This window comes from Sphaeramia orbicularis, chromosome 15, assembly GCF_902148855.1.
Source record: "Sphaeramia orbicularis chromosome 15, fSphaOr1.1, whole genome shotgun sequence".
NCBI lineage: Eukaryota > Metazoa > Chordata > Actinopteri > Kurtiformes > Apogonidae > Sphaeramia > Sphaeramia orbicularis.
This window is the reverse complement of record NC_043971.1, coordinates 20,242,582-20,253,959: the sequence shown is the minus strand read 5'-3', so window position 1 is coordinate 20,253,959 and position 11,378 is coordinate 20,242,582. Positions and strand designations below refer to the sequence as shown.

At 36.1% G+C, this 11,378-nt stretch overlaps 1 protein-coding gene across 2 annotated transcripts in view; it reads right to left on the bottom strand.

Annotated features, from left to right (window-relative positions):
* mlip (muscular LMNA-interacting protein) overlaps positions 1–11,378 on the bottom strand; it is an 86,412-nt gene that overhangs the window by 55,145 nt on the left and 19,889 nt on the right. The window lies entirely within an intron of this gene.

Sequence of the window (11,378 nt, the reverse complement as noted above, 5' to 3'; positions counted from 1 at the left end):
TAAGTGTAATTTTAACAATATTCTGCTTCAGTTTACCATTTACACATGTTCATTATAACGTACAGATCACAGTGGATCTACAAATATACAAAACATTTAATAACAAGGGCAGAATATTGTTAAAACTGTACTTCTCTTAAAACATTTCAGGTTATTCACATTTTTTGTGAAATTCTACTTTGTTTTAGTGTAAATACATGAAAATATTTACATTTACAAAGAGAGAAATTTGGAGTTGTGAATATTTATAGATTATGATAATATTTTACTGGTCTGACCCACTGGAGATTAAATTGGTCTGAATGTGGAACCTGAACTAAAGTGATTCTTAATATCTTTGTGTAATTTTTGCATTTCACAAATTCATCCCAAGGGCCAGACTGGACCCTTTGGCGGGCCGGATTTGGCCCCCGGGCCGCATGTTTGACACCTGTGGCTTATACCATGGAGACAGTTACAGATATCAATATTGTTACTACTGAACACTGATAGAAAGTCATATATGGAGTTTCATTTAATTGGTTGAGTCATCCTCCAGTGAAAGTACCACCCACTTCTACTGGGAAATTGATCTCCTATAGTTACAGGGTCATTGGTCCTATTTTTTTCTTCTTATTGTTGTTGCCGCACATGCGTATATAGGTGTGTTTGCGTTTGCTTGTGTTCATAAGGGGCTCTGACCTGAGTTAGGTGGGATGTGGGTGGCAGAGAATTGTGTTGCCTTGACATACAGTTTTATTAAGGTAGTATGTATTATGTGTTTTTGTTACCATCTGCTGTTTGGATATCATAATATTGAAAAAAACAAACAAACAAAAAACTAAAACAGTGTCCTTCCATGAAAAACTAATATTTGTGGTGTGCAGTCACATACAATTTCACTCTTTTTGTTGATTGTTCGCCATTGTAACAGTGGTGTATGTCTTTTAGAAAGTTTCACAAGTACATACATAAACAAAATATCGACTTCTTAACACTCTTTTCCATTGCTGTTTGCAAAAATGCATTTTTTCCAGTAATTGTAGAACAATAGCCATAGTAATTAGTACCACAGGGTGCTTTATTGATTAAAACACCAATGTAGAATATTAACTAAATGCATTTTTTCCAGTAATTGCAGAACAATTGTCATCGTAACTTCTACAACAGGGTGCTTTATTGATTTAAACACCAATGTAGAATACTGACTAAATGCATTTTTTCCAATAATTGTGGAACAATTGCCAAAGTAATTTCTACAACAGGGGGCTTTGTTGATTAAAACATTAATGTTGTTACTAAATGGGTTTTTTTGTCACCACTAATACCTACAACTGCTTATTTATTCAACAAAAAAAGGCAAAAACAAACAAATAATGTAGCATTTCAATGTATATTTTGATTAGCAATACATGAACATTACAGTACATTAACTCAGCAGGTGCTATAAAAATGAAAACCACTCCCACCTTCATTGCCATCATGTTGGATATTATCTGTGTGAACTGACTGAGCTACAGGAGGCAGGAGTCAGTCTAGTATTTTTATCAGAAATAAAAATACTGGACTTTAAAAATACACACCATCCTCCTGCAGCTCTGTCCTCTAAGCTTAGACTGAATATAAAGATAGATGCAACACTTCTTGGCACTGAAACAGAAAACACATAAAAATACTCAATATTTTTTTAAATTTAAAAACAGAGCTAAGAGGAGGTGCAAAAGTCCTGTTTCCTGCCAGATTATTTGGATTACAATACTGACATTTTGTCCAGTGATGTCAGAAAACATTACCTATTTCAGCTTAATAGGAATACAGTATGTGTGGTGTTTGAGTGGAGCCATAAAGGGCAAGGTCTCACATCAGACATAATTACTGGCATGAATTCTCACACATATAATTCTAATTATGAAGTACATGTGACATGTCATCGCTGCCACTCCGTCGTTTTCTGGCTGCTGAGTGGAAACAATCAACAGTCGAGCAAATGAAGGGCTGCCAGATTTACATTTTATTCCTAGAACTATAATCACTATAAATGATAGTTTATGTCAGTAATTTCTGCTGTGAATCATTAGCAGATATATATGGGTATTAAATAGCACTCAGGATGTTCAGAATCATTCCCAGTATGATACTGTAACTGCGGTAACTAACAAGCTCACAAATCACTATCCTTTCAAAAGTTATATCAGCTTTCAGAGAAGGTGTCATCAATCATCTCATGTTTTTTCTCTATATTTAACTTTTCTTAAGCGATTGATCACCATTTATTATGATATTATCCTCCGTATTTTGTGTTTATTCAGTGAACACCAGGTATTTTCCTATATTTCAGTTACTGATCATGTTGATGTTCATAAAAATTCCAGTTAAAATTGAGGGTTATTATATCAGAAACAGAGAAAACTGAAGAAAAAGTGACCTTGTCATTAAAATATATCATTAACTTAACATAAACCCGCTGTCTCCATCCACTGTCATTGATCCAACTCCATGGGTTTTACTGGTGAATCAATGTTATAGAAGATGATGCGTTTCCATAGTAACTATGGAGCCTCTGAACATCCAAATGGGTCATATCTGACTGAAACTGTATTTTATACCAATTATTTACATGTATTAATAGATTTAGTGGATCAACAGGTATTAAACATTGAGGTCAGTAGATGCTTTTGGTCACCAGTGGCTGTTTATGGGTTAATATAACCATGTATTTCAAGATGGTACCTGCTCACTTGCTACCACATTATTTATTTCATTTGAGGGCCCAGTTGGTGAGTGGAAAACACAAAATAAACTTCCTTATGTGAAACCCAATGAAGACAGGTCAGGGAAACTCAGGAAGGATTAATAATAATTAGAGGCTGCTTAGTTGTAACAAAAAAGTATAAGGAAAATGTCTCTAAATTCTCAACATTCTCAGCACAGTGGTGGATTAAGAGGATGTCACAGTCTCAGAGGTAATCCTTTACATTCTGCCCTGTGGCATCTCAATATAGAAGCTGTTTCACTGCAGGAGGTATTAATCATCAGTCAAAAGTTAAAACGGGAAGATGTCACTCACTCCAAGCTGCAAACAAATGTTGGATAACTGTCAAACTCTCTCTTACTCACTTGATCACACGTGTGAAAAGCAATAAATAAATAAAACGATTATGTCACACCGCTCAACTCCACATAAATGCTGTGACACAAGAGAGGAAACAGGTTGTTACTACTGTTAAGATTGAAGAAACTGCGGAAATTGGTAAATGGATACGAATTTACATAGCACTTTTATCGCTACCCAAAGTGCTTTATAGTGTGAGATATCACAAGACACTCAGATGTTTTCATCATGTTTGACTCTTATATCCAGCTGCTTTCTTTGCCTTTTGCATGGCAATCACTCTCTGGAGGAACAGTTTGAATGTGGAATTAAAGCAATTTCCATAAACCAATTTAAAATGAGTTACAAGGGTATGATTTCCTCATGATACAAAGACGAATTAGGAGTTTGACATCAGAGGGGTTTACAAGCGTTTACAAGTAGATGGTAGATATGTATGTATGTATATGTCTGTGTGGGTTTATTTATACAGTGCTGTGCAAAAGTCTTAGGCAGCTTTTAGGTTTGTTGTTTTCTCCGGGTTGAAATGACGCATAAACATTTATTTATTTCTCATGCTCTTTTCTTCAGATAGAACAGGAACATACAGGAAATAAGTGCACAGCCTTGAAAGACGCACAAAAAACTGAACTAAAGAGGTTCTGAAGGTTAAAGTCACTATTTTGTGTGACCCCTGACCCGTGGGGGTGCTAGCTTGAATGGCACCCTGTGTAAGGCACCCCTTTTCTGCCCCCGCCCCCCCGCCAAGACAATATGAGATGTATTGCATTCATTTTCTGATGTTTTTTCTGATGTTCTGATTTACATATAACCAAATTGTATCGTAAAATAGAGAACGAGTATGATCTCTCCTTACATATATGTAAGGAATACATATTTATAGGAATAAATATTTAATACCAAAGTTAATATCAATAACATATTATTTTGAAAAGCATGGATTAAAAATCTATAATCATATTGTTAGGAAATCAAGGAAAATTAATTCTATTAATTTTTGGAGATTGGGTGGGAATAAATAACGTAAAAGTCCTACCATACCTTTACATGTAGGTATTATGTCATCAACAGTTTATTTTCCTTCATTCTTTTTCTTTATGATTACATGTCAATTTCAATTTTAATTTTAATTTCAGTCTAAAGCCAAATTTGTTTCATTGCTAAATTTGAACATAGAAATGCTGATATTTACTGCTCCTTAAAGGGAAGACAAGTTGAGAGGAGAAGATGCCATTCTTACATCTGCGTATTAAAGCTGCAGGAAGTCAAATGAGAAGGAAAAAAGGCCAGAATCAGAAAATGCACTCTTTGCTTCATTAGCTCCCCTCAGTCGAAGTCAAAAAGCATGATCTGACACAGTTTCAACACCACTTTTTCAAGCTTCTACATCAAGACACAGTAGAGTAGAGCCGTGACGGACTACATCTGAACAGCAATTGGTCATTACAGCTATCAATCATATAATTAACTCCGCCCACTGGTCTGAAAACATCAAAACCTCCTGTTTCTGAGTAGGTTTTTTACAACCTAAAAAACTGACTGCAGAGAAGGGAGTGGAATTCACAACTGCTGAAAGATATTCATAATCCACTGCATGCATTAGAGCCAGTTAATCATGTAAAGATCTTTGATCTATAAATGTTACACACAGAAAATCACATTTCTTCTATATTATAGATTTGTTGGACTTGAATATTTCATCATCTTATAATATATGTATTGTTGCAGGTTGGAAAACACTACATACAATAGATTTTTTTGTATTCTCAGCTACATACATGAAGTAAAAGTTAATATTCATATCATAAATATTATATATGGCCATAATAAATATAGGGAGATATTTCTGTACCACTAATGATTTTTATAAAAGAATCCAGCTGCTGGAATTTAATAGACAATAAATTAAAATAAATAATTAAAACTAGCGATTGAAATTCATGGTGATGCTCTGTTGGAGAATCAAAGTAAAAGGCAGATTGATGGACAGTGTCAGTATTGGAAGCTCAGAACCATGAACACAGAGACATATAGAGGCATATTAAATTGAAATAAACTGTTCAACACTGCTCCTGTACATGACGATAACAGGCTCCGTGTTCATCTGTGTAGTTATATGTTGTGGGTCAATAATGTACAGAGCTGCCACTCCTGTTGGTTAAAGCAGGAAAGAGGGAGTTGGAAAATAAATGGTGCTACCCCCCATTGAGAAAGCGTTTGAAGTCCCTCAACCAGCTGACCTCAGGCAGTCGAAGTAGTCAACTCTCCTAAGACACCTGAAGCTGTGATGCTGTCGCTGATACTGGTTCAGCCTCCACTAGCTCTTTGAGCAGCTGATGCTCCAGGGGTCCACATTGCCCTCGAGCACTGGTAGACCAGCCAATTTTCACAGAATTAAAAAAAAAAAACTCTCCATAAAAGAACTTTTAAAAATATGCAACTATGTGCATTTCTTATCTTTGGAGAAGGGTCAATTTCTGTGAACATCTTCCTATAAGTCACTACTTTTTGGTGCCGACAAGTGTAAAAAATAGGACCAATGGCCCTGTAGCTTACCGGCCAAATTAAAAGCTTTGGGAAATGTATTCAGATACCATTTATTATCACCCAGTTATGTGTGTTTATTATATTACAGAAATAGCCCATGTTTTGGTCATATTTCAATCAGATCTGTAAAAAATTCAAATTCCAACTTGATATCATTGATACTGATTTATTGGATCAATCCACTTCCTATCTCTTATAATGGGAACATTTGTCAAAGTCGCACCAAATCCAGAATCAGATCCGGATCGAAATAATTTCAATACCTTGTGTTGGCATCATCATAAAGAAGCTGTATACCAAGTTTGAAGTAATCAGAACTGTGGTTTGTGAAAAGACGACAATTGAAATTTTTTCCCCATAAGAGCCCATGTTAAATTTTCTGTAAGATCCTGGATCCAGAAGAAGATCCTGATCAGCATGTGGACATTATGTTTTGGTCATCTCCCATCAGGGCTGGACTGTAGAAATTTACACTGGATATCATTTATATTTACTGAGTTATTGCATTGATCCACTTCCTATCTCTTATAATGGGGAAATTTTTCAAAGTCGCACCAAATCCAGAATCAGAGCTGGATCCAAATAATTTCACTAACTTTTGTTGACATCATCATAAAGAAGCTGTATACCAAGTTTAGTTTGAAGTCAGTCAGAGAAGAAGATGATTGAAATTTTTGTAACAGACGACAGGATGATGACAACAGACAGATGACGACGACGCCGGACACCGCATGACGACAATAGCTTACGGCCTATCAGCTGGTAAGCTAAAAAGTAAGAAAGGAGCCAAAAGTCTGACTAGCAACAGAATGGGATGTTACTTCTGGATATAACCAAATAAAGTTTACATTTTTAAGGGCACGGAGCTCATGATTTAGCCAATGTTTGACATTAAAGGAGTGATATTTTGCTTTTTTTAAATGGAAATGTGCATTTTAGAACATTTCCCTGTGGTCTACATAAACTGTAAATGCTATGCTTGGGTCTGAATTCTTCATTAATTCACAGGTCCATCTTCAACCCTATTTCTGAGTAATGACACCAGAAAGGTCATTTTGAGCGCTGGCCCTTTAAATGCAAATGAGCCACTTCACGCCCCACCCCCTCCAGGTTGTTGACTGTGTTGCTCTGTTTCATTTCTCCATACTTGGAGAAATGTTAATCGGAAGTCTTGACCTTATATGTGCAAATGTCATGACATAACTAATTATAGAAGCAACAAATTAAAGGCAAAGACACACCAACCCAACTGCCGATCATCATCAGAAAAGGTAGCTCGACTGATTAGTCAGATCCCGTCTGCTCGACACAGTCAAAAAAGTGTGAAGAACACACCAAATTGACTAGCAACTTGAGTGTATGTTCTATGTTGTACGCTTGCACGAGACGTAAAAACGGAAATGATGAAACATCTCTTTAGACCAAAACACAGAGCTTGCTGTCGTCAGTCATTGTCAGCAGAGAGTATCGAGTAGTCAAGAAGGGTTGTTGTTGTTGTACTTAATGAACGGATGGCTAGTAATAGGAAGATACAGGTGATGTCAGCTCTAGGGCTTATTCTTGTGGAAGAAGAAAGATGTCACAGGTGAAAACTAAGGACAAATTGCACTGTGCTAACAGTGTTGACTTCATGGAAAGAATGAAGTCCATAGACAACACTCATTCACTCATGGCACTGTGATGGCTGTCAGCCATTTTGCCTGTTTCTCCTTGTACTCCTCCATTTTAGCTCTGGTTGGCTCCGCCCTGCTCATTTGACACACCTGACCAGACCCTATATAAGTGTGCTGGAAACCAAGATGGCTCTCTCTCCCTCCTGCATGGCTGATGACACCTGGGCTCCCAGCATGGCTGTTTGACTTTTGGTTATGTTTGTTTGGTTCTTTGGTTTCTTTGTTCTCACATGCATCCACACATCCTACACCTCACCACTGATTACTGATTTTTCACCTGAGTAAGTTTGATTTGAGTTATCTTTATTAAAATTACATTACCTTTAATTGTGACTGTGCGAACCTTCCCTTCCTTTGTTATACTCTCATACGAGCTGGGCATAACAGCATTCATTCAGATACAATGTGAGCAGTGAATGGCCTATTATAGCGGACAATAATTGTGTGAAGTACCTTGGCATAGCTGTATTCACATATAAACTTCTCGTTCACTGATTCACTAGTCAAGGCTATCCCTCCACCAATCAGATAGGTCCAACTGAACCACTGGGTAGTGGCCGATTACATATGTTGAATCGGCTGAAAAGACTGGTGATGGCATTAACAACAGCCAATCACACGGAAGACACCAAACAGACTCAAGTCACCTACCTCGCTAGACTGCCCGTCGACATCCGACCACCGAAAATCGGGTTGGTGTGTTTTCACTTTAAGAAGGAATTAAAATGGATTGCAGAAATCCATTCAATTTTTGCCAAAATGAATAAAAAAATAGCTTTGCAGCACCTGGAGGGTTCAAATTCAAACTTTTTGAACTACTAGGGTCTCCAAATAAAAAAATAAATATACCAAAGACTAATAAAAGTGGGTTTAGCAAAATATGACCCTTTTGAAACACTGAAAAAGGATGCACTGTACACTCTGCAATATACATGAGGGGCCTAATGACTGACATTAAAGCGTAATACATGATTTGTTGATACCATGTGACTACTATGTTCTCATAGCAGTACAAACATTTCCATGAGAATAACAGATTGTTATTGGTCACCATACAGTCTGTTATATTTCAGTCAGTATGCTATAGACACTTCCAACCACAGAATCATTTTTAGATCATTCATTTTACATCATTTTATACAATGTGTTGTCTCATATAATTTACATCCAACTATTAAGTCTTCAAGAAAAAAGTCATGTAATAAGGAGGATTATGTAAGCAGCAATCTTATCATTATTGCAAACTAAACCCCTTCGAGGTAATTAAGACCCACTTCACACTGTTGGGTAATGACTACTAACATCACCCACAGCACGACTCTGAAAACTCCTACAAAGCCAGAAAGAGGCTGAGATTGAAGTGATTAGAATTAGTGGCTGAACGCACTGATGTGGATGTGAGACTTGAGTAGTTCAAGGACATTTGTAAAAGAGAATCACAAGACACTTATGCAGTATAATACAGGCTCTGACATGATTAGTTGGACATTTGATTGGGTTTTACCATTAATAAAAGCTTACCAACAAGTTAGTATTCATTTACAATTATGCTATATTGACAATATTTTCACCACGTTTTCTTGTCATCATATAACATTTTGCCACAGGGTAATGAAGCCCTGAAGTGTTCTTAAATTTATCAAAGTTCCACATTAGAAAGAATACCTCTGCAGCCTGTTTTAATGCAATATTTCAGATAAAACCGGCAATAAAGAGGCAAAACCGCCACCTTTGAGTGGATGAGTCTGGTGGTTTAGAATAGAGCAACATAACAGGTTCAGTCTGACCCAAAGGAAAATGAATGAGGTTTGGCAGAATTTTTCTGGAGGACAGATGGGTGAAACATCTCTAAGTACAGGCAATAACATAGATCTTTTAATTTTTAATTTTTTTTTTTTTAAACATAAATTTCACAACAGAGTTGTACTGATGCTGCGTTCCAGGCCACCCATAACTCATGTTCTTCCAACCTTCTACCGATGAAAATGCACTGGAATGGCAGTCAAACTTCCCATCCATGAATTCATACTAGATTGATGTACTCCCAGTTCTGAGCTCTGACATCAGGTAGCCCGTTAAACAACAATGGCGGCCCCCATGGATGTGGTGTATATGCCAAATTGTTTATTAAAAAAAGGTCTTGTGCTAACATTATTTATCCGCAAATGTTCTGCATAATCAGCAGCTGCTCTAGCGTTAGCCAGGTTTCAGCCCATTGAGGACAAGAATAAATTAATACCAAATACGTATCTAAATATACAAAAAAACTTAACAGCTTCTCTTGCCTTATGCATCATTTTTACTCCTCTGTTTCCCTCCCTGAACATAAGCCCCATACAGTCTGCTATGCTGGTTTGTTTACTTCTAGCTACCACAATTAGGCAGATTTTTACATTAATTTATGTATGCAGTCAAACATACAGAACATCTGATGTTCTGCACAAAGAGTATAGAGCATTTAGCTTATTTGCACCATCACCAGCATTGGTGCAAGTGACTGATATAATGATGATGATCTGATAAAAAAATAAAAATAAAAAAAGGGTAATTTTTGAGCTGGGAGCTGGCTGTTTGTGGACATTAGCAAACTCCATTTCCAAGCTACACATATGTATGAGTTGCCTACATTAATGATAACAGCCTGTACACAGATTTCAGTTGAAGTGTTCATCTACAGCAGCAATGATGTACAACACTAGCTCCCATTAACTTAACCCTTTCATGCATGAATTACCACAACCTTAATCAAGATTTTTTTTTTTTCTTTTTCTTCAGTGATTTTATTCTTCTTTAGGCATTAAAAAAAAACAATGCGATAAATTTTTTTTTATGAAGCTATTTTTCATGGAGTTGCAAAAATGTCCACTCAGCTGGACACCATGCGTTTAATAGTTGAAGCAAAAAACATGTATTTAGTGTGAAAACTATGAAATAAAAACATTTTAACGCTGCTAATCTGATGTTTTCTCACATTTTAACATACTCTAATACCAGTCATTACTCACTTCATTGAGATAACATGCAAAAAAAAAAACAACTTCTGTTGTTAATGACAGTCTAATAACAATAATAAGGAATTGATTTACACTCAAATATGTTAGATCAAGTTTATCTAGAACAGCAAAGTTACAGTAATGTTATCAATTGTAGTGTATGGGATGATGCATAAGCGTCCACTGTGTTGGCAGATATGAAACTAAAACAACAAAATCCATGAATATACAAGAGAACAGCTGTAGAATAGCTGTCCACTGTAGTGACCAGTATGCATGACAGGGTTAATTTGAGCTATTGTTAGCATGTGAATCTTACATATTGAAACTTTAAATTCTGCAGCTATACTTTTACTATAACTACTTTACTATTCTGTTTTTTCCCATGTTTATGCGTGCTTATGTATTGTGTTTACTTTGTTTATTTTCTCTGTTATCTCTGATTAGTCTTTTTGAGAAATAAGTCATGAATGTAATTGCTGAACTTCTGCATGAAAGACTTGAGATAGATTCACCTCCTCTGGTGAAGGTGTGTTCTTTAATCATCAAGCCACATGCATGATTAATCCCTGAAGTAATTTCAAAGATGTCTAAAAGGTGGTAAATTACATTTTCTGGCTCATGGGCTTCAGTGCAGTTTTAGTTTTTATATTAAGAAAAGTTCAAATGTACCAGACAATCCAGAAGGCTGCACGTGTTCTTCACATTGTCTTTTGTATGTAATTACACCCACATTATAAGTAACTGCACATGCAAATTTGTCAACAATTTATTGAGGATATTAAGGTAGGGAATGCAGGGTAGACTTGCAAGGCTGGGCCCAGCTGTTTGATATTTCAAATATTTGTTCAGCCATACAGTAGATACTCAGTTTTCAGTTTTATTTTTCAAATATTCACTTTATTAATTATATAGTAGTGAATAATTAGGTATTCATGCAGAGGTCAACAGAAGACAGTCTTCCTCACACTAGATTTAATTACAAACACAAAGAGATACAGACAAAGATCCCCTATTGTTGCAGTATGCACTTCAATAATGATATGAAACAGTTCATTTCCTGTCTTCTGAACA